Source organism: Rhinoderma darwinii, chromosome 2 (assembly GCF_050947455.1).
Source record: "Rhinoderma darwinii isolate aRhiDar2 chromosome 2, aRhiDar2.hap1, whole genome shotgun sequence".
Lineage (NCBI taxonomy): Eukaryota > Metazoa > Chordata > Amphibia > Anura > Rhinodermatidae > Rhinoderma > Rhinoderma darwinii.
In genome coordinates this window covers 340,776,426-340,795,327 of record NC_134688.1, presented here as the reverse complement: position 1 = coordinate 340,795,327, position 18,902 = coordinate 340,776,426, and the positions used below count along the sequence as shown (strand labels likewise).

General features: G+C 44.0%; 1 long non-coding RNA gene across 1 annotated transcript; it reads left to right on the top strand.

Annotated features, from left to right (window-relative positions):
* The first annotated feature begins 4,935 nt into the window (after window positions 1-4,935).
* LOC142741280 (uncharacterized) lies at window positions 4,936-8,673 on the top strand. Its single transcript, XR_012881058.1, has 3 exons — window positions 4,936-5,068; window positions 8,275-8,382; window positions 8,563-8,673. It is a non-coding gene; the product is annotated as an uncharacterized LOC142741280 (long non-coding RNA).
* Window positions 8,674-18,902: the final 10,229 nt, after the last annotated feature.

The window sequence follows — 18,902 nt, the reverse complement described above, 5'->3', positions numbered from 1 at the left end:
CACACGCAGCCCCCTTGTATGTAGCGCCACATCCAGCCCCCCACTATAGTGCCATACAGCCCCCTCTTGTATATAGTGCCACACAGCCCATAGCAATAACGGCTGCTAGTGGTGCCACCGGGCATCACGGGCCCCCTCATGCCGTGGGCCTCATAGCAGCCGCTATGGCTACTACAGCGGTAGTTAAGCCACTGCCTCAGTGTATTGTCAGTTGAGTCTTGTGACTATTGTAAGATTTATTTTTATTTTTGTGCAAAATAAAGGAGCAGTAGCCCGTAAAAAATGTGGCCCCAAGCCTGGAGACATTAACAAAAGTGATTTATTTACTATCCATTACTTATATAGTATTGACATATGCTACAAAGAATACATAAATCTCCAAAGGACACACATGCTAGTGCAGAGGTCCCCAACCTTCTCTAGGTCGCAAATCACTTCAAAGATGACTGATCCTTAAAAGGTAAATAGCTTATTTAAAGATCGGACCGATTGATTTATGGCTTTTACCCTCGTAAGAAACTGGTTTTCTGGGAGTCCATTAAAAGGGAAAAAAGCCTATTGAAGATAGGGCCGTTTGATTAAAGCACTGAGCCTAGTATTAAAGGGGTTTTCCAGGAGTCAAACATTGATGGTCTAAGCTTATGATAGGTCGTTAATGTTTGATCTGTGGGGGTCCGTCTCCTGGGACCCCTGCCGATTAGCAGCGCTAACCATTATTTACAAAGGCACGTCCTCTCGTCCGTATGGTAAGCTTTGCCTGGTACAGCAGCTCCGTCCCTTTTGCAGCTCATTCTAATGCTCCTTTGAGCGAGCGAGATGGAGCTGCAGTATCGGGCACAGTCACCAGCACAGATGAACCGCTGTGTCTGTGTAAACAATTAATGGGCTGCAGCACCTTCATTCTGCTCATTAGAAGGGCACAAACCCTCACCATTAAAACTGATGGTCTATCCTAAGGACAGGGCATCAATGTTTTTCTCCTGGAGTAAGTTTGGTTCTACGCAACATTTTTTATTAATTTACTTTAGCAGGTGCTTTATAAACTCAAGATGTAATCATTTTAACCTATCTCTTCTGCCTAAAATTGTCCTCAATATAGAGGCTCAATATTTGACTCCTTAGTGCTTTCCATGTTCTTAGATAAACATAGAAGTCTCCATAGAGACGTACGTGTCTTTATAGAAGGTGTAGTGAGCTGCTCTCTAGGCTAGCTCTCGGAAATTTTTGTTGTACTCAGCATACATATTTTAATCCTGCCTTACAAGGGAAAAGCTGATGCTGCACTGGAGACGCCAGCCGGCGCACAAAGCCGCAGGACTGTATACCATAGAAAGCACAGCTAAGGTCATGACGTGATCCGCAAGCTGAAGTGTTTTACAAGCTGTTATGTCTAAATTCTTTTTAGAACGCAATGTTTAATAGCGCTTGTCTGGCGATGCCATAAATATCCAGGATATCTGTAGGAGATTCCAAATGTATAAAGTAGAAGTATAGTGTTGCGATTTGTATATCTGTTAAATGGTAATTACACACTTAGAACATTTTACTGATTAAGCATCAATTCCCTAATATAATGTATAGAATTACTCATGTTTGCTACAGTGATGCAAGAATATATCAGAGCGGCTTTTAAAAGATTTCCAGTTAACTGTGGAGATGACTGCACATGGCTATATTATGGCTCTGTAAATGAGACGTATATTTGGTTCCAAAGGCAGGATCTTATACCCACCAATTAGATCAGGAAAAGGTTTTCCAAAGCAAACTTCAGGAAAGACTATCCTGATCTGGACGGGATCCTATTCAGTATTTGACAGAGCCATAATATAGCCATGTGCACAGAGCCTTAGGATGATACAATTAAATACCTATGGGCCTTCTGTATCAAAACTGTCTAACCATAAAGTAGGCACTGTTCATAACAACACATCAGTTCAGCTTTCATTTTTCCAGAGGATTTAAAAAAATAAAATAAAATTATAATAATTAAGCCTTACATAGTTAGTGCGGTTGAAAAAGACACATCCATCAAGTTCAAGCAAGGGATGGGGGAAGTGAAGAGAAACATTTCTAGACATTGACATAGGAGCTGATATTTTTTTGTTCTAGGAAATTATCTAAGCCTTATTTTTAGAGCCATCTACTGTCCCTGCTGTGACCAGCTCCTGCGGTAGGCTATTCCATAGATTCACAGTTCTCACAGTAAAGAAGGCTTGTCGCCTCTGCAGATTTGAACCTTTTTTTTCTCCAGACGGAGGGAGTGCCTCCTTGTCTTTTGAGGGGATTTTACATGGAACAGGATTTCACCATATTTTTTGTATGTGCCATTAATTGATTTTATATAAATTAATCATGTCCCCCCTTAGTCGTCTCTTTTCAAGGCTAAATAGGTTAATTATTTTACTCTTTCCTCATAACTTAGATTCTCCATGCCCCTTATTAGCTTCGTTGCTCTTCTTTGTATTTTTTTTCTAACTCCAGGGCAGCCTTTCTATGAACTGGAGCCCAGAACTGGACTGCATATTCTAGATGAGGCCTCACTAATGCTTTGTAAAGTGGCAATATTACATCCCTGTCCCGCGAGTCCATGCCTCTTCTAATACACGACAATATCTTGCTGACCTTTGAAGCAGCTGATTGACATTGCATGCTGTTATTTAGTTTATGATCTACAAGTACACCCAGATCCTTCTCAACAAGGGGCTCCCCCTAGGACATATGATGCATGCAGATTGTTGGTACCCAGATGCATAACTTTACATTTATCTACATTAAACTTAATTTGCCAGGTGGATGCCCAAACACTTAGGGCCCATACACACGACTTTAAAAACTCCCGTAATTACGGGCCCATAGACTTCTATTGGCCACGGGTACCTCCCCGTATGCTTACGAGAAGGTGCCCGTGCCGTTGAAAAAGATAGAACATGTCCTATTTCAGGCCGTAATTACGGCACGGGCAGCCCATAGAAGTCTATGGGGCTCCCGTAATTACGGGTGACTACGTGTGTGCACCCGTAATTACGGGAGCGTTGCTAGGCGACGTCAGTAAATAGTCACTGTCCAGGGTGCTGAAAGAGTTAAACGATCGGCAGTAACTGTTTCAGAACCCGGGACAGTGGCTACCGATCACAATATAGATAAAGCTGTAAAAAAAAAAAAAAGACGTTCATACTTGCCCAGAACTCCCTGCTTCTTCCTCCAGTCCGGTCTCCTGGGATGACGTTACAGCCCATGTGACTGCTGCAGCCAATCACTGGCTGCAGCGTTCACATGGACTGCCGCGTCATCCTGGGAGGTCGGACTGGATGTCAAGAGAGGGACGCGTCACCAAGACAATGGCCGCGTAAGTATGAATTTCTTTTACTTTTATTACGGAAAGGGCTGCCCCTTCTCTCTATCCTGCACTGATAGAGAGAAGGGTTGCCGATTAGTGCAGTGCAATTTTGCAGCCAAAAACGTGCCCGTAAATACGGGTGGAATACGGGCACGGGTCCGTAAATACTGGTGCAATACGGGTCGAGTACGTGTGACCAAGGACCCGTATTTACGGGTGGACAAAAATACGGTCGTGTGCATGAGGCCTAAGTGTGTCCAAATGAGCTTGCAATTTACAAACCTCTTCTATAGACTGAACAATACTACATAGCTTGGTGTCATCTGCAAAAATAGAATTAGTGCTATTAATCCCATCCTCCATATCATTAATAAATAAGTTGAATAATAGTGGTCCCAGCACTGAACCCTGGGGTACACCACTTATAACCGGGGACCATTCAGAGTAGGAGTCATTGACCACAACTCTCTGGATACAGTCCTTGAGCCAATTCTCAATCCAATTACAAACTAAACTTTCTAAACCCATAGTCCTTAATTTACCCATTAGACGTCTATGAGGGACAGTGTCAAATGCCTTTGCAAAGTCCAAAAACACTATATCCACAGCGGCCCCTCTGTCTAGGCTTCTGCTCACCTAAATAGAAATGAGGTTTTCTCTGGTTGTTATGGGTATCAAGGCCAATTTTTTGTTAGACAGTTTTGATAAATAAGTATACAAATGCATAAAAAGTAATGATAAAAACTATAAATAATGTTAGCAAATACCTAGCAGAGTAATTATGAAGGAATGGAGTTACTATGAAGGAAGTAAGCAAAACATACAATGAAAAGTTTAGAGTGAATACAGGTTTGTACTGAAGCCGATACAGTAGAATAAAGACTGTTCAAGTCTTGACATAAGCTGAGAAGGGCTAAATAATTAGTTCAATGAAGAAAGTCTCGGCAGGTCAGTTAAAACCCGGTACGGATAAGATATAGCAAAAATTCAAGAATGGTAACTATATATATATATATAAAAAGATGACTAGATCATTTTGGTAATTTTATTGAGACCATCTGGGACGAATGTGATCAATTTGTATATCGAGAAGCCCTCTCTTTGTTCAATTATTAAAATCTATTGGGGCAATTTTAAGACTTTCCAAGCAGCTATTATGGAACACAATACAATGTCTGGACAGTCAATTCTTCATGAACCCATTATTCAGGTTCACTCTGTGTTTGTTCAGTGTGCAATGTAAGGGCTGAATGGCTCTACCTATAGAGTATATTGTTTCTTGCAGACACAGTTGGTTAGATAAAAAAATATAGTCCAACTGACACACAAGTTTTTTTTTAAATATGGAAAAATCCCTCTTTTATGCTAATCTAATAGTATACCTGATGCAAATTAACTTTGTAATTTACTTAAGGACCTATTACACGCCCTGATGTGGGTCGTGATAAGGAGCGGCGACATTTGAGGCAGCTCTTTGATCGGCGCTAGTTTGCTCCCTTCACACGGAGCAAAGATTAGTAATGTATGGGGACGAGCGATCGTTAGTCCCCGTACATTTCCATCATGTCGGCAGCACAACTCCCTGTTTACACAGGGCAATGATCGGAAATGAGCGTTCCTATGAGCCCGTGTAAAAGGGCCTGTCATGTTAAAATGTAGTGTTCTGCCTATAATTAGGTTTGCATAACTTGGTGCCACCCTCATCCCCATCGCCGTCTTGACCTCCTGGCGGTAAGTTTAATCCATCAAAGGCAAAAAAGTTATTAGTCAGAGTAAATCGTAAACCCTCCTCGAGGAAATTCCTTTGTAAGTCTGTAAAAATTGTTGTGCCCGTGAATGGGTTAAGCCGGTCAGCCAGCAGAGCTGCACAGGATGTTGGAGAACAATGAAAAGCACAAATCAGCAGCTGAGTTAAAGCCCTTTTACAAGGGGCAATGATCGGGCGAACGAGCGTTCACATGAACATGTAATGTTGCCCACAAGATGAAAGATGTATACGACTACTCAGTTCCATACTTGCGATCGTAGCGCCATGTAAATTGAGGGAACGATTGCCGATCGTCATGTAGTGCCGTTTAACGGGCACGATATCTGCCTGTGTAAAAGGACATATACATCCAGCCAATCAACAGCTCAAAAACAACCTGTAACCATATTCCTTTCAGTTTTACAATATTTGTTATAAAAATATGTGAAAGGTATGACCAAAATGGTTGCTATGGGTAACTGCTCCAGTTTTCTTTTAGACTAATTTTCTCCTTAGGGCATGTTCACGCGCAGTGTTTTCAGCCGTTTTTCGGGGCGTAAACTCCTGAAAAAATGGTAGCTGAACGCCTATTGATTTCAATGGGAAAAACGGCATTTCGTTCAGACACAGAGTTTTTTTTACGCGACCATTTGAAAAAACGCAGCGTAAAAAAAAAATTGCATGTCACTTCATGAGCCGTTTTTGGAGTCGTTTTTCATTGTGTCAATAGAAAAACATCTCCAAAAACTGCTACAAAAAAACGCATCAAAAAAACATTTGATGCTTTAAAAATGGCTGAAAATCAGAGGCTGTTTCCCCTTGAAAACAGCTCTGTATTTTAAAGCCGTCTTTTCTTTAGAGTGTGAACATACCCTTAGGGTAAGTATAAGGCCTCATTTACACGAGCGTAATATACGCGCGTGCTTTTCACGTGTGTCGTACGCACCTATATTACTCTATGGGGCAGTGCAGACAATGCGTGAATTTTGCGCAGCGCGAGTGCGTTGCGTAAAACTCACGACATGTTCTATAATCGTGCGTTTTTCGCGCATCACGCACCCATTGAAGTCAATGGGTGCGTGAAAACCACCCATGCCGCACGGAAGCACTTCCGTGCGAACTGCGTGATTCGCGCAAGAGCTGTCAAACTGAATGTAAACAGAAAAGCACCACGTGCTTTTCTGTTTACAAACATCCAAACGGAGTGTCAGAATTTAGAGATGAGCGAACCGAACTTCACCGGGTTCGGCCGAACTCGTTTTGACCGAACCCGGCAAAAAAATTTCTGGTACGCGACGTCAGGAGACAGTCACTGTCCAGGGTGCTGAAAGAGTTAAACTGGTTCCGCACCCTGGACAGTGACTTCCGATCACAATATACATGAACGTGTAAAAAAAAAAAAGAAGTTCTGACTTACCGATAACTTCCGGCTTCTTCCTCCAGTCTGACCTCCCGGGATGACAATTCAGTCCAAGTGACAGCTGCTGCCAAGCACAGGCTGCAGCCAATCACAGGCTGCAGCGGTCACATGGACTGCCGCGTCATCCAGGGAGGTGGGGCCGGATGTCAAGAGAGGGACGCGTCACCAAGGCAACGGCCAGGAGACCGGACTGGAGGAAGCAGGAAGTTCTTGGTAAGTATGAACGTCTTTTTTTTTATTCACAGGTTGCTGTATATTGTGATCGGAATTCACTGTCGAGGGTGCTGAAAGAGTTACTGCCGATCAGTTAACTCTTTCAGCACCCTGGACAGTGACTGACGTCGACTAGCCTCATCTCTATGATGGCGGCTGCGCGAAAATCACGCAGCTGCGCATCATACACTGATGACACACGGAGCTGTCAAGTGCCTTTTGCGCACGCAAAACGCTGCGTTTTTTTGCGTGCGCAAAACGCACACGCTCGTGTAAATGAGGCCTCAGGCTGAGCATGTTACGTCTGTAAAGGACAGAACGTATTTCGGCCGCAAGTCCCGGACCGAACACACTGCAGGGAGCCGGGCTCCTAGCATCATAGTTTTGTACGATGCTAGGAGTCCCTGTCTCTCCGTGGAACTACTGTCCCGTACTGAAAACATGATTACAGTACGCGACAGTTGTCCAGCAGCGAGGCAGGGACTCCTAGCGTCGTACATAACTATGATGCTAGGAGCCTGGCTCCCTGCAGTCTGTTCGGTCCGGGACTTGCGGCCGAAATACGTTCCGTCCTTTACGGACGTAACATGCTCGTGTGAACCCAGCCTTAGTATTTTAGTATCTATATTACAGCCCAATATCTGAAGCTAGCGTGGTTCGACTGAACCAGACTTAAATCACCATAGGATTTTAAAATGCGATCATTATATGGCCATCTGAAAGCAGTTTAAGACAGAGAAGGGTGGAGCGTCCACTATTCTAACAAAAATGAAGTACAGGGGACAAAAATTTTTTTTTTTCACTCTTTATTGCCAGTAGACCATTACACATGAATATTGTATTTTATCACTCTGTCGTTAAATGTGTTGTAAGCAGCAATGTACTGCACCTGAAATACTGTGTAACCCTGCTCATAAGTAGCAGATAATCACACTAATGTGTATAGGGGCATCCTGACTGTAGACATTGGGAAAAATTATTATTGTCATATTGAGTTTCAACATGGCTGGTCTTCTTATTCTTTCTTATTCTGCTTGGTGTCTGGCAGCAGTTTGTCTTCCTCGCCCCTATTGACTCTCTTGGGAGATAGCCGTTGTTCATCTGACAGTTAAGGCGCTTTTACACTGGCCAATTATTGGGCAAACGAGTGTTGAAAGAACGCTCATTGCCGATAATTGCCCTGTGTAAATGGCAGCGATCAACAGATGAACAAGCAACCCTCGTTCATCAGCTGATCGTATCGCTTTAAATGTGAAAACGATTTTCTTGTCAGCAGTACATCTCCAGGGAGATGTGCTGTCGACATGATACAAATGTATGGGGATGTGCGAGTTATGAGCACTCGTCCCCATACTAGCTCCTTGCGAAAGGAGCAAACGAGCACCGATCAACGAGCTCTCTCGTTGCAGCGGCCAAAATGGGCCGGTGTAAAAGTACCTTTCGTTTTGCGTATGGATAACTTATCATCTTACTTCACAATATAATGAGCTTGCCTGCCCTGAGAAGTCTTCTTGTGTAAAATATTTTATAAAATTCTCTTCACTCATTTAATTTCAGATTGCAGAGTAAAATGAGCATTACATGGTACCTACAAAATAAATGGATTATGCTGCAGTCCTCCAAAGCAAAAGCACTTTGCAGCAGCTCTCTATATGGATCCCAACGGTAGTACTCCTCTCTAATATATCCATATGCCCTTGTAATGCCTACGTCTCTTTACACAACGTCATTGATAGAAAAGCATTGCAATTCGATAGTATAAAAAAAAAAAATCCTAATTTTTTTTTTTTTTTTTTTTATATCTATGTATGGTGCTTAATACATCTCCCGTTCCAAAATAACCAGTTACGGAGCAGAACAACGAGAAACCCGAATGCAGGTGTGAACAGAGCTTGGTTTCTATTAGTTAAAAGCAGTAACACTGCAGCATTAAATAAACTGTTTTATACCGGTCTCACAGCAAGACAGATTTGACATTGCCCATGTGCCAATGGGAATTCCATGCATGTCAGCTTAATTAAAGGCCAATAGGTACAAAGTCAAAGATACTGCTTGGCATATTTTTAAATACGAAATAGTATGCAAACTAAAATAGAGTACGCACTGCATAGCTTAGTGTACAGATGCATTATAATATAGTTTAAAGCATAGGATCATATCTAGTGAACCAAAGGTAAATGTACTTAAATGACATAATATTACATACATCAGGGAAATGCATATACTGTGATCCCAACTGTACTCTTATATTCAGAATATCTCATTTTTTTGGGTGACAAATATATCATAAGGGTATGTTCACACGAGGTCATTACGTAGGTAATTGACGGACGTATTTCGGCCGCAAGTACCGGACCGAACACACTGCAGGGAGCCGGGCTCCTAGCATCATACTTCTGTACGACGCTAGGAGTCCCTGCCTCGCTGCCGGACAACTGTCCCGTACCGAAAACATGATTACAGTACGGGACAGTTGTCCGGCAGCGAGGCAGGGACTCCTAGCGTCGTACATAAGTATGATGCTAGGAGCCCGGCTCCCTGCACTGTGTTCGGTCCGGTACTTGCGGCCGAAATACGTCCATCAATTACGGACGTAATGACCTCGTGTGAACATACCCTAATAGAGCAAGGAAGCCACTGCTAAATCAAATTCCCTGTAACTCTCCTGTTGTCAGCAGACACACCACAGCATGTTTCTGCTGCTCTAAAGACAGAAGACAGGCTGCCAAAACTAATAGTTTGCATTCTGCTGAAGGATTCAAAGGACTACGTTGTGGGAGTAATTTCATTTCACTGTCCTGCTGGTATTATTGCATTGTTTCTGCTAAGGGTATGTTCACACGCAGTAGCAAAATACGTCTGAAATTACGGATCTGTTTTCGCCTGAAAACAGCCCCTGATTTCCAGACGTTTTTTAACAACTCACGTTTTTCGCGGCGTATTTTAAGGACGTTATTGGAGCTGTTTTTCAATGGAGTCAATGAAAAACGACTGAAAAAACGTCCCATGTAGTGACATGCACTTCTTTGATGCGGGTGTCTTTTTACGCGCCGTCTTTTGACAGCGAGACGTAAAATAACACCTCGTGGGAACAGAACATCGTAAAATGCAGATGTTTGTAGGCATAATGGAGCCGTTTTTTCAGGCATAATTTGAAGCGTAAATCGCCCGAATTACGTCTGAAAACAGTACGTGTGAACATACCCTTAGAGTTATGTATTAGGAAATTGCTGTCTATGCCTTACCTTTATATACAAGTATGGGCTCATGCACATGGCTGTATTATGGATCTGAGTTGTATGGATCAGTTATACAGCTCCCATAGAAATCTATGGGATTATAGGGAATTTGTGAGAATAAAAATTGTGGCATAATCCATCACATGCCATATTATAGAGGTATATGGTGAATATGATTGCATCAAACAGGATACATACAGTTCCTTAATACGGAACGGTATGAAGCTCCAATGCACCAATTACAGCCCCAGACCATTAAATAAATATATAAAAAGTGTAATTATCAGGTTTAGGGCAGATACACACGAACGTTGCGTTTTTGCGCGCGCAAACAACGCTGCGTTTTGCGCGCGCAAAAACCATTTGACAGCTGCGTGTGTCATCCGTGTCTGATGCGCGGCTGCGTGATTTTCGCGTAGCCGCCATCATAGAGATGAGGCTAGTCGACGGCCGTCACTGTCCAAGGTGCTGAAAGAGCTAACTCTTTCAGCACCCTCGATAGTGAATGCCGAACACAATATCGCAAAACCTGTAGAAAAAAAAGAAAAAGTTCGTACTTACCGAGAACCTTCCGGCCGTTGCCTTGGTGACGCGTCCTTGGTGACGCGCCTCTCTTGACATCGGGCCCCACCTCCCTGGATGACGCGGCAGTCCATGTGACCGCTGCAGCCTGTGCTTGGCCTGTGATTGGCTGGAGCTGTCACTTGGACTTAATTGTCATCCCGGGAGGTCAGACTGGAGGAAGAAGCCGGGAGTTAGCGGTAAGTCAGAACTTCGGTTTTTTTTCTACAGGTTCATGTATATTGGGATCGGAAGTCACGGTCCATGGTGCTGAAACAGTTTAACTCTTTCAGCACCATGGACAGTGACTATCTCCTGACGTCGCGTACCGATAATTTTTTTGCCGAGTTCGGCCGAACCCGGTGAAGTTCGGTTCGCTTGTCCGGCTTCGCTCATCGCAAAGACACTCCGTTTGGATGTTCGGAAACAGAAAAGCACGTGGTGCTTTTCTGTTTTCATTCATCCTTTTCACTGCTGTTGCGCGAATCACGCTCGTCCCACGGAAGTGCTTCCGTGTGGTGCGCGTGATTTTCACGCACCCATTGACTTCAATGGGTGCGTGATGCGCGAAATACGCAGAGTTATTGAACCTGTCGCGCTTTTTGCGCAGCAGACAAACGCTGCACAAAAAGCACGGACTGTCTGTACTGCCACATAGACTTGTATTGGTCCATGCGTGCCGCGTGAAAACCACGCGGCCCGCACGGACCGAATACACGCTCGTGTGAATCCCCCCTTATAAAGATATGAGAGTACTTGGACTACATGAAAATTTCTGGTGACTGGAAGTATTCATTATGCTGTGAATTAGCAGTAAATATATTGGATGTCAGCCATACTATCCATATAACACATACAAGATGCAGGCTTGTAACATTCGTGACAGGTTGTACCAACAAGCAGGTTTCTGGTACCACTGGGCTATTCTGCTGGATTGGGGTAGGGCCAACTTTAAGGGCGTTGTCTAAGCCGCCTCCCCAGTTTTTACTTTTTAATCCCTCTACAGGGATCATGTTTTCGCTGCGGGGAGACTGCTAGGTCCCTACCTCTTACGGTGGTCCCGGCGGAGTAGTTGCTGTCCAAACAGAAGCTAGGCAGAGACAGGCAGACGGTACTTTGGTAGTAGTAGACAGGAACCAGATTACTGGACGCACACTGGTGTCCGATTGCTGGGAGCACCCAGAGGGCATGGGATACCGACATGTAACATACTCCGGATACAGGATACCAATAGGTAACAGACTCAGGATATAGCATACGGAACCTTCGCAGAATAACCATAGGTTTGTCCAACTTTGCTTAGGCACTGGGGAAAGAGGCAGGGATAGGCTGGGGACATTTTTACTGGTGCGCGAGCTGGACCTTTAAGAACTGACACGAGTGTGCACTGGAGAGAGGGCAGAGATCAGAACGCGCTGGCATCCCTGGGATGGGAGATTTCCGGGGAGGATACACAGTCCTGCGGTCGCGGCTGCCGGTAAGAAAAGGATGCCGGCGGTCAGCGGCCGTGGGCATAACACAGGTGTTGTGTTTGTGAAAGATTGTGAGACAAAGGGGATCTACAGCTAAAGTGACTTTACATAATATGTAAATGTTAATTTCACTCACTGGACAGGGGGAGATGGGGAAATTTATAGACTGTTTTTGATAATATGCTTTATAGGGGATAGTAAATAAAATCAGATCCCTGTCCGTTATTAATAATCTTTGACTACAAAATATCTTTATATCCTTTAGCTGGGAGAAGCACAATAATATATTACTCAAAATGTAAAATTTCCTTTGTTTGCCCTGCAGACCTGTCTGCGGAGTAAAGGCTCCGACTTACGGAAGCATTCATTTTCTCAATAAAGTGCTGCATCTGCTGGTGGGTCTGCAGGGCAGTTATGAGGCATGTGAATATATTATCTTTTTACAATTGCACCTATCAAGGGGTGGGATATATTAGGCAGCAAGTGAACAGTCATTTCTTGAAGTTGATGGGTTGGAAGTATGGAAAATGGGTTAGGATATGTTCACACGGCCAAATTACGGCCGTAATTCGGGTGTTTTACACCTGGAATTACGTCCGAAATTACGGCTTGAAAGCGTTGACAAACATCTGCCCATTGAAAGCAATGGGCTGACGTTTGTCTGTTCACACGAGGCGTATATTTACGCGTTGCTGTCAAAAGACGGCGCGTAAATAGACACCCGCGCCAAAGAAGTGTCATGTCACTTCTTCAGACGTAAATGGAGCCGTTTTCCATGGACTCCATGGAAAACCAGCTCCAGTTACGTCCGTACGCGGCGTTCAAGCGCCTGCACATGCCGTTACGGCTGAAATGACGGGGCTGTTTTCTCCTGAAAGCAGCCCCGTAATTTCGGCCGTTACGGATGCTGCCGTGTGAACATACCCTTAGAGTAAGGATCTGCGCAACTTTGACAAGGGTCAAATTGTGATGGCTAGACAACTGGGTTAGAGCATTTTAAAACGGCAGGTCTTGTTGCATGTTCCTAGTAGGCAGTAGTTCGTACCAACCAAAAGTGGTCCAAGAAAGGACAATCGCTGAATCAGCAAAAGGGTCATGGGTGCCCAAAACTAATTTATGTACATGGGGACTGAAGGCTTTCACATCTGGTCTGATACCACAGAAGAACTTCTGTATCACAAATTGCTGAAAAGGTTACTGCTGGCTATGATAGAAAGGTGTCGGTGCACACCGTGCATCTCAGCTTTGGGTCAGAGTGCCCATGCTGACCCCTGTCCACGCCCAAAGTGCCTACAATGGGCATGTAAACATCAGAACTGGACCATGAAGCAATAGAAGCAGGTGGTCTGGTCTGATGAAAATTTTTTCTTTTACATCATGTGGATGGCTGGGTGCATGTGCATTACTTACCTGTGGATGAGATGGCACCAGGATGCACTATGGGAAGAAGGCAAGCCAACGAAGGCAGTGTGATGCTCTGGGCAATGTACTACTGGGAAACCTTGAGTCTTGGCATTCATGTGGATGTTACTTTGACACATACCACTTACCTAAACATTGTTGCAGACCAAGTACACCCTTCATGGCAAAGGTATTCCCTTATGACAGTGGCTTCTTTCAGCAGGATAATGCACCCTGCCACAGTGCAAAAATTGTTCAGGAGTGGATTGAGGAACATAACAAAGAGTTCAAGGTGTTGACTTGGTCTCCAAATTCTTCAGATCTTAAGCTGATCGAGAATCTGTGATGTGCTTGATAAACATGTTTTATCCTTGGAGGCCTAATCTCACAATTTACAGGACTTAAAGTATCTGGTCTTGGTGGCAGATACCAGAGGACACCTTCAGAAGTATGTGGAGTCCATGCCTCGTTGGGTCAGAGCTGTTTTGGTGGCATGAGGGGGACCTACACAATATTAAGGAGGTGCCTTTAGCTGTTAAAAGGATATATATTAAGAAATTAACCAGCACATGTTACGGGACTTGTAGAAGTAGTGACTGTTACGGGGCCCACACAGGATCGTGTGGACCCACTATGTTGCCAATGGATTTGGCGCGTGGCTAAACTGGGGAATGAAGTCTAAGGCTGGGTTCACACGACCTATTTTCAGGCGTAAACGACGCGTATTATGCCTCGATTTACGCCTGAAATTACGGGTACAATACGTCAGCAAACATCTGCCCATTCATTTGAATGGATTTGCCGACGTACTGTGCCGACGACCAGTAATTTACGTGTCGTCGTTTGACAGCTGTCAAACGACGACGTGTAGAATGACTGCCTCGTCAAAGAAGTGCAGGACACTTCTTTGAAACTTAATTTGACCTGTTTTTCATTGAATTCAATGAAGAACAGCTCAAATGTTCTGCCGTCAAAGACGCCTCGCATAATGCGAGGAGCTTTTACGTCTGAAACGACGCAGCTGTTTTCTCCTGAAAACAGTCTGTCTTTTCAGACGTAAAAGCCAGTTCTCGTGTTCACATACCCTAAGGGATAACCAGGTGTTCACCATTTAACCTCCATACGGAGATGTGGACTTGGCCACTAGTATTTCCAGGTCTCTACCCCCAGAGTTGTCTCCATTGGCAAATGCCAACGTGGACAGGGGAGGTAAAATAATGGCAGGCAAGATGCAGAGTCCGGTAGAGAGTAGGTCAGGGCAGGTGAGAGACGTTCACATACGGTTAGCTAAGCCAGAGGTCAGGGCAGTCATTGTCACAGTAAACAGGCAAATGGTCTTGGCAGGTGTCAGGCAGTCGAGGTCAAGTTCAGGCAGGGTCAGTAACCAATCAAGCTACAACTCTGAGGAGAATACAGCTAGCAAGCTAGTGTATGAACCTAATTGCTCAGGTTTGGAGCAATGTGGGAAGAACCTTTTTATATTCAGGAAAGCTGGGTGGACTACTAGGAGAAGCAGCAGAAGGTGAGCGCTGGCAGCATAGAAGGCTGCCAGTAGCATCGACAGGGGGGATGAGTGGTGCTGGCCAGGAGCCAAAATGTTGTTCTAGAGAGAACACTCACATACATCCGATGGCACACTCGTCTGAATGTGGCAGATTTGTTCATTATTTTTGGTGTGGATTTCGCACCAAAAATCGACGGCAAAGTACAGTACAGTGCTAGGGAAGGGAGTTTTACAAAATCCCATTCACAGGCGGTGGAAAACATCAGTGTAGATTTACGTGCATGCTCTGGATTTTTAAATCTGTTGCTGATTTCACCATTTGAAAAGAAAAGTAAAGATTTGTGGCCAAATTCACGAGAGAAAAATGTCAACATCTGAAAGTGCCTTGAGGGCCTTTTACATGGGACGATTATTGTGTAAACAATCGAGCAAATGTTCACAATCTTTGTGCTGCAGTGTAAGCATGCTCAGTGATTGCACAATCAGAGAGAATTCGCTAATCGATTCTTTTATGATGGCATAAAAATGGTCTCGGTTATAGCTTCTCGTGTAAACAGGCAACTGCTACTGATTAGCAGAGGAACCAGGATGAACGACAACCAAAATTACAAAGTTTATCTATATCAGGTATACTGTTAGATTAGCATAAATTGTTTGAAAAGTTAGGGTCTATTGAAGGCCAGGTTCACACAGTGCAGTTTTGCATGTGTTTTACTAGCCAAAACCAGGAGTATTAGCAAGTCTTATAATTCTTTCTTTCTTTCTTTCTTTCTTTCTTTTTCACTCATGGTTTTGGCAAAAACAAAATCTATCAACAACTGCACTGTGTGAACTCGACCTGTTACTAGAGCACCACTGCTCTCTGTTAACAGGGACCCAGCAAAATTCTATATTTAGCTCTTTGTCTCAACATCATGTAATCAAATTCCAGTACAAGATAAGTGAAACAAAGTATCAGTAAAGATGTATAACACTTACCTCCCAACATTTGAATCCCAGATCATGGACTTTATAAAGCGAATCTGTAATGACAGGGATAGGGAAACAGACAAGTGAGCCCTAATCTACCCGCCACTCAGTCCCTGCCTACTTGCAACGACCCGCCCTAGGCGACGGGGTACAACTGGGCGACGGTCCCTACACTCAGTAAGTGCACGACAGACAACCAGACAAGGAAACACAGAACAAAGGGAAACGGGGCAGTTGCCCACGGCAACACCGTGAGCAACAAGAGTAGTAAACGAGCCGAGTCAAACCAGGAGAGTACGAGGTGCCAAACGCAGAGGAGGAGAGTAGTGAACAAGCCGAGTCAAACCAGGAGTGTACGAGGTACCAAACGCAGAGCAGAAGAGTAGTCAGTAAGCCAGGGTCAATACGAAGCAGGGACAAGTAGTTCAAGAAGCTGCAGCAGGGCCAGAAAACCAACAGAGAAGAATCACAAGCAAGGAGGAACAGGAAAGGCAGGTATAAATAGACAGAGGGCGGGAGCTAGCTCCGTCTGGCCAGGCTGTGATAGGCTCTCCCACTCCTAAGCCTGCCATCCTGAGTGGTGGAAGATGGAGTCAGTCTCACAGACATAGAAGCAGGTGCAGACTGATTACCTATGGGCGTGGATACAGAAGCTGTGCCTGGCAGATCCCTAACAGAATCTGTCATTATACTATGCAGTTCCGTTTGTCTGTGTTCTCATCACAGATTACCCCTTAGCCCACTTGCACATGACCAAGTGCCACTCAGGAGATTTTTCACGGCATCCAAGGGGCACCCGATAGTTTTCATGAACCCATTCACTTTAGTGGGGGAATCGGGTCTGCGAAAACAGACCAGACTCTCCGATCCGTGGAAAGATAGAACATGTTCTATCTTTTCACGAATCACAGATGGGACACAGGCGGCACACAGGGTCATGTGAATTAGGGCTTACAGATTGGAGCTGCCATGGTGGGACTCCTATAAGAAATTAGTATAGGAACCCTTCCTATTGTTGGTTTATCCCACCACAACCCTCATCTTTGGAGAGGAGGACATGACAGTTCCCTCTTCACCTCCTTTGTGGCAGCATGATTCTCAGCAGAATAATCCTTTCCTTCTATAATAAATTTCCAGCACCTGTGTACGGGGGAGGTTCACAAAAGCAATGATGAAGGGGCAAACTATAATGGGTCCCCCATCCATGGGCGCCAAAGTATCCGCAAAACCTAAGGGAAAAAAAAGAGTACGCAGCGCCACATGGTGCAAGATAAACCTGATGGAAAAGGTAGAAAAATGTAAAGAAAGGTGATAGCGCTCACCTTTACAGGTTGTACAAATCAGGTACAACACTGATGTAAGCATGTAAGAAATTGAACAAATAGCTGCTGCTCCCCAATCCAGATGCCGGTATCATGGAAGCGTGGTACCGCAATGTAATAATAAAATTGGAAAAAAATGTATGGATATACAGGGGAGTGCTACTAGTAAGTAAACGGTTAGCAATGGTAAATTCCTTGATTTATTAAATATAGGCAACGCGTTTCAACACAGGACATGTGTCTTCGTCAGGCCAAGGAAGAACAAACAGTGCAAAGAGACATCTTAAGTAATAAGCCAAACATGATTAAAAAATCCACAGCAGCCTGAAAAAAACGCGAAAGCAAAGCTCATGGAGAGAGCTGTCAGTGACGTCATATAAACAGATGTTAAACGCAGAACCCATTCACTTTAGTGGGGGAATCGGGTCTGCGAAAACAGACCAGACTCTCCGATCCGTGGAAAGATAGAACATGTTCTATCTTTTCACGAATCACAGATGGGACACAGGCGGCACACAGGGACATGTGAATTAGGGCTTACAGATTGGAGCTGCCATGGTGGGACTCCTATAAGAAATTAGTATAGGAACCCTTCCTATTGTTGGTTTATCCCACCACAACCCTCATCTTTGGAGAGGAGGACATGACAGTTCCCTCTTCACCTCCTTTGTAGCAGCATGATTCTCAGCAGATTAATCCTTTCCTTCTATAATAAATTTCCAGCACCTGTGTACGGGGGAGGTTCACAAAAGCAATGATGAAGGGGCAAACTATAATGGGTCCCCCATCCATGGGCGCCAAAGTATCCGCAAAGGCTGCCTTTATGCAACGTACACCGTAGACAAAGACAAAGAAACTTACTGCAAAATCTTTCTGTTAGCCTAAAACAAAGCAGAGATGATACAAACAGTTAAGGGTCAATCTATATCTCCAATTGTGTCCATGTGCAGCACTCTCCCCTGCAAGCTGTGAGCAAAGCCTATTGAGTGCCAGTCTCAGATCAGCGTTGTGATATTTAGGGACACAGACACATGAGAATGTTTTTCTGCTCTGCCCGCTTACTCACTATTACAAGTATCCTAGCCTTGCTATGGGAAAATAAACCATGGGTGAAAAGAACCAAATTAGAAACTCAACATGCGACCAATAAAGAATGATCTAAGAATATGTGAGTTGCGGGGGAGAGGTTAAGATGTGAGCTAGATTGGGTCACCTCCTGCCAACGCTTTATATTTAACTCCACAATATTCTGTCTAATCCACTTAGCTGGACCGAGTATCTAGTGCTGAAAGAGGCAACATAAGTGGCTTACAGTCCATCCGATACATTTATTTATAGCCCTGTTTCCGTGGAAAAAACATGGTTTCTAAAATGAACTGTTGCCCCTTCTTAGTATTTCTGAACTGAGCTGTATTTTGAAATATATACTGTTTAACAGTTATTGCTAAATGAAATCCTCCCCCCATTCATTTAGTAGCCTTGCATTTAGCTAATTTGCTTTAAATATTTTCTGCTATCTAACAGGAACGAGATAATCCCATCATATACTGTATTTGCAGACAGTAGCTGTATTACATTGTTCACTGCTTACAAGACACTGATTTTTTTATTTATTTGTAAACCACCCTTTATATAGTGATGGTGATAGCATCAGTTTTACATTTTTCATTTTTGTAACTGTTGTATTTTATCTAAATTGTAATGTACCATAGAATAT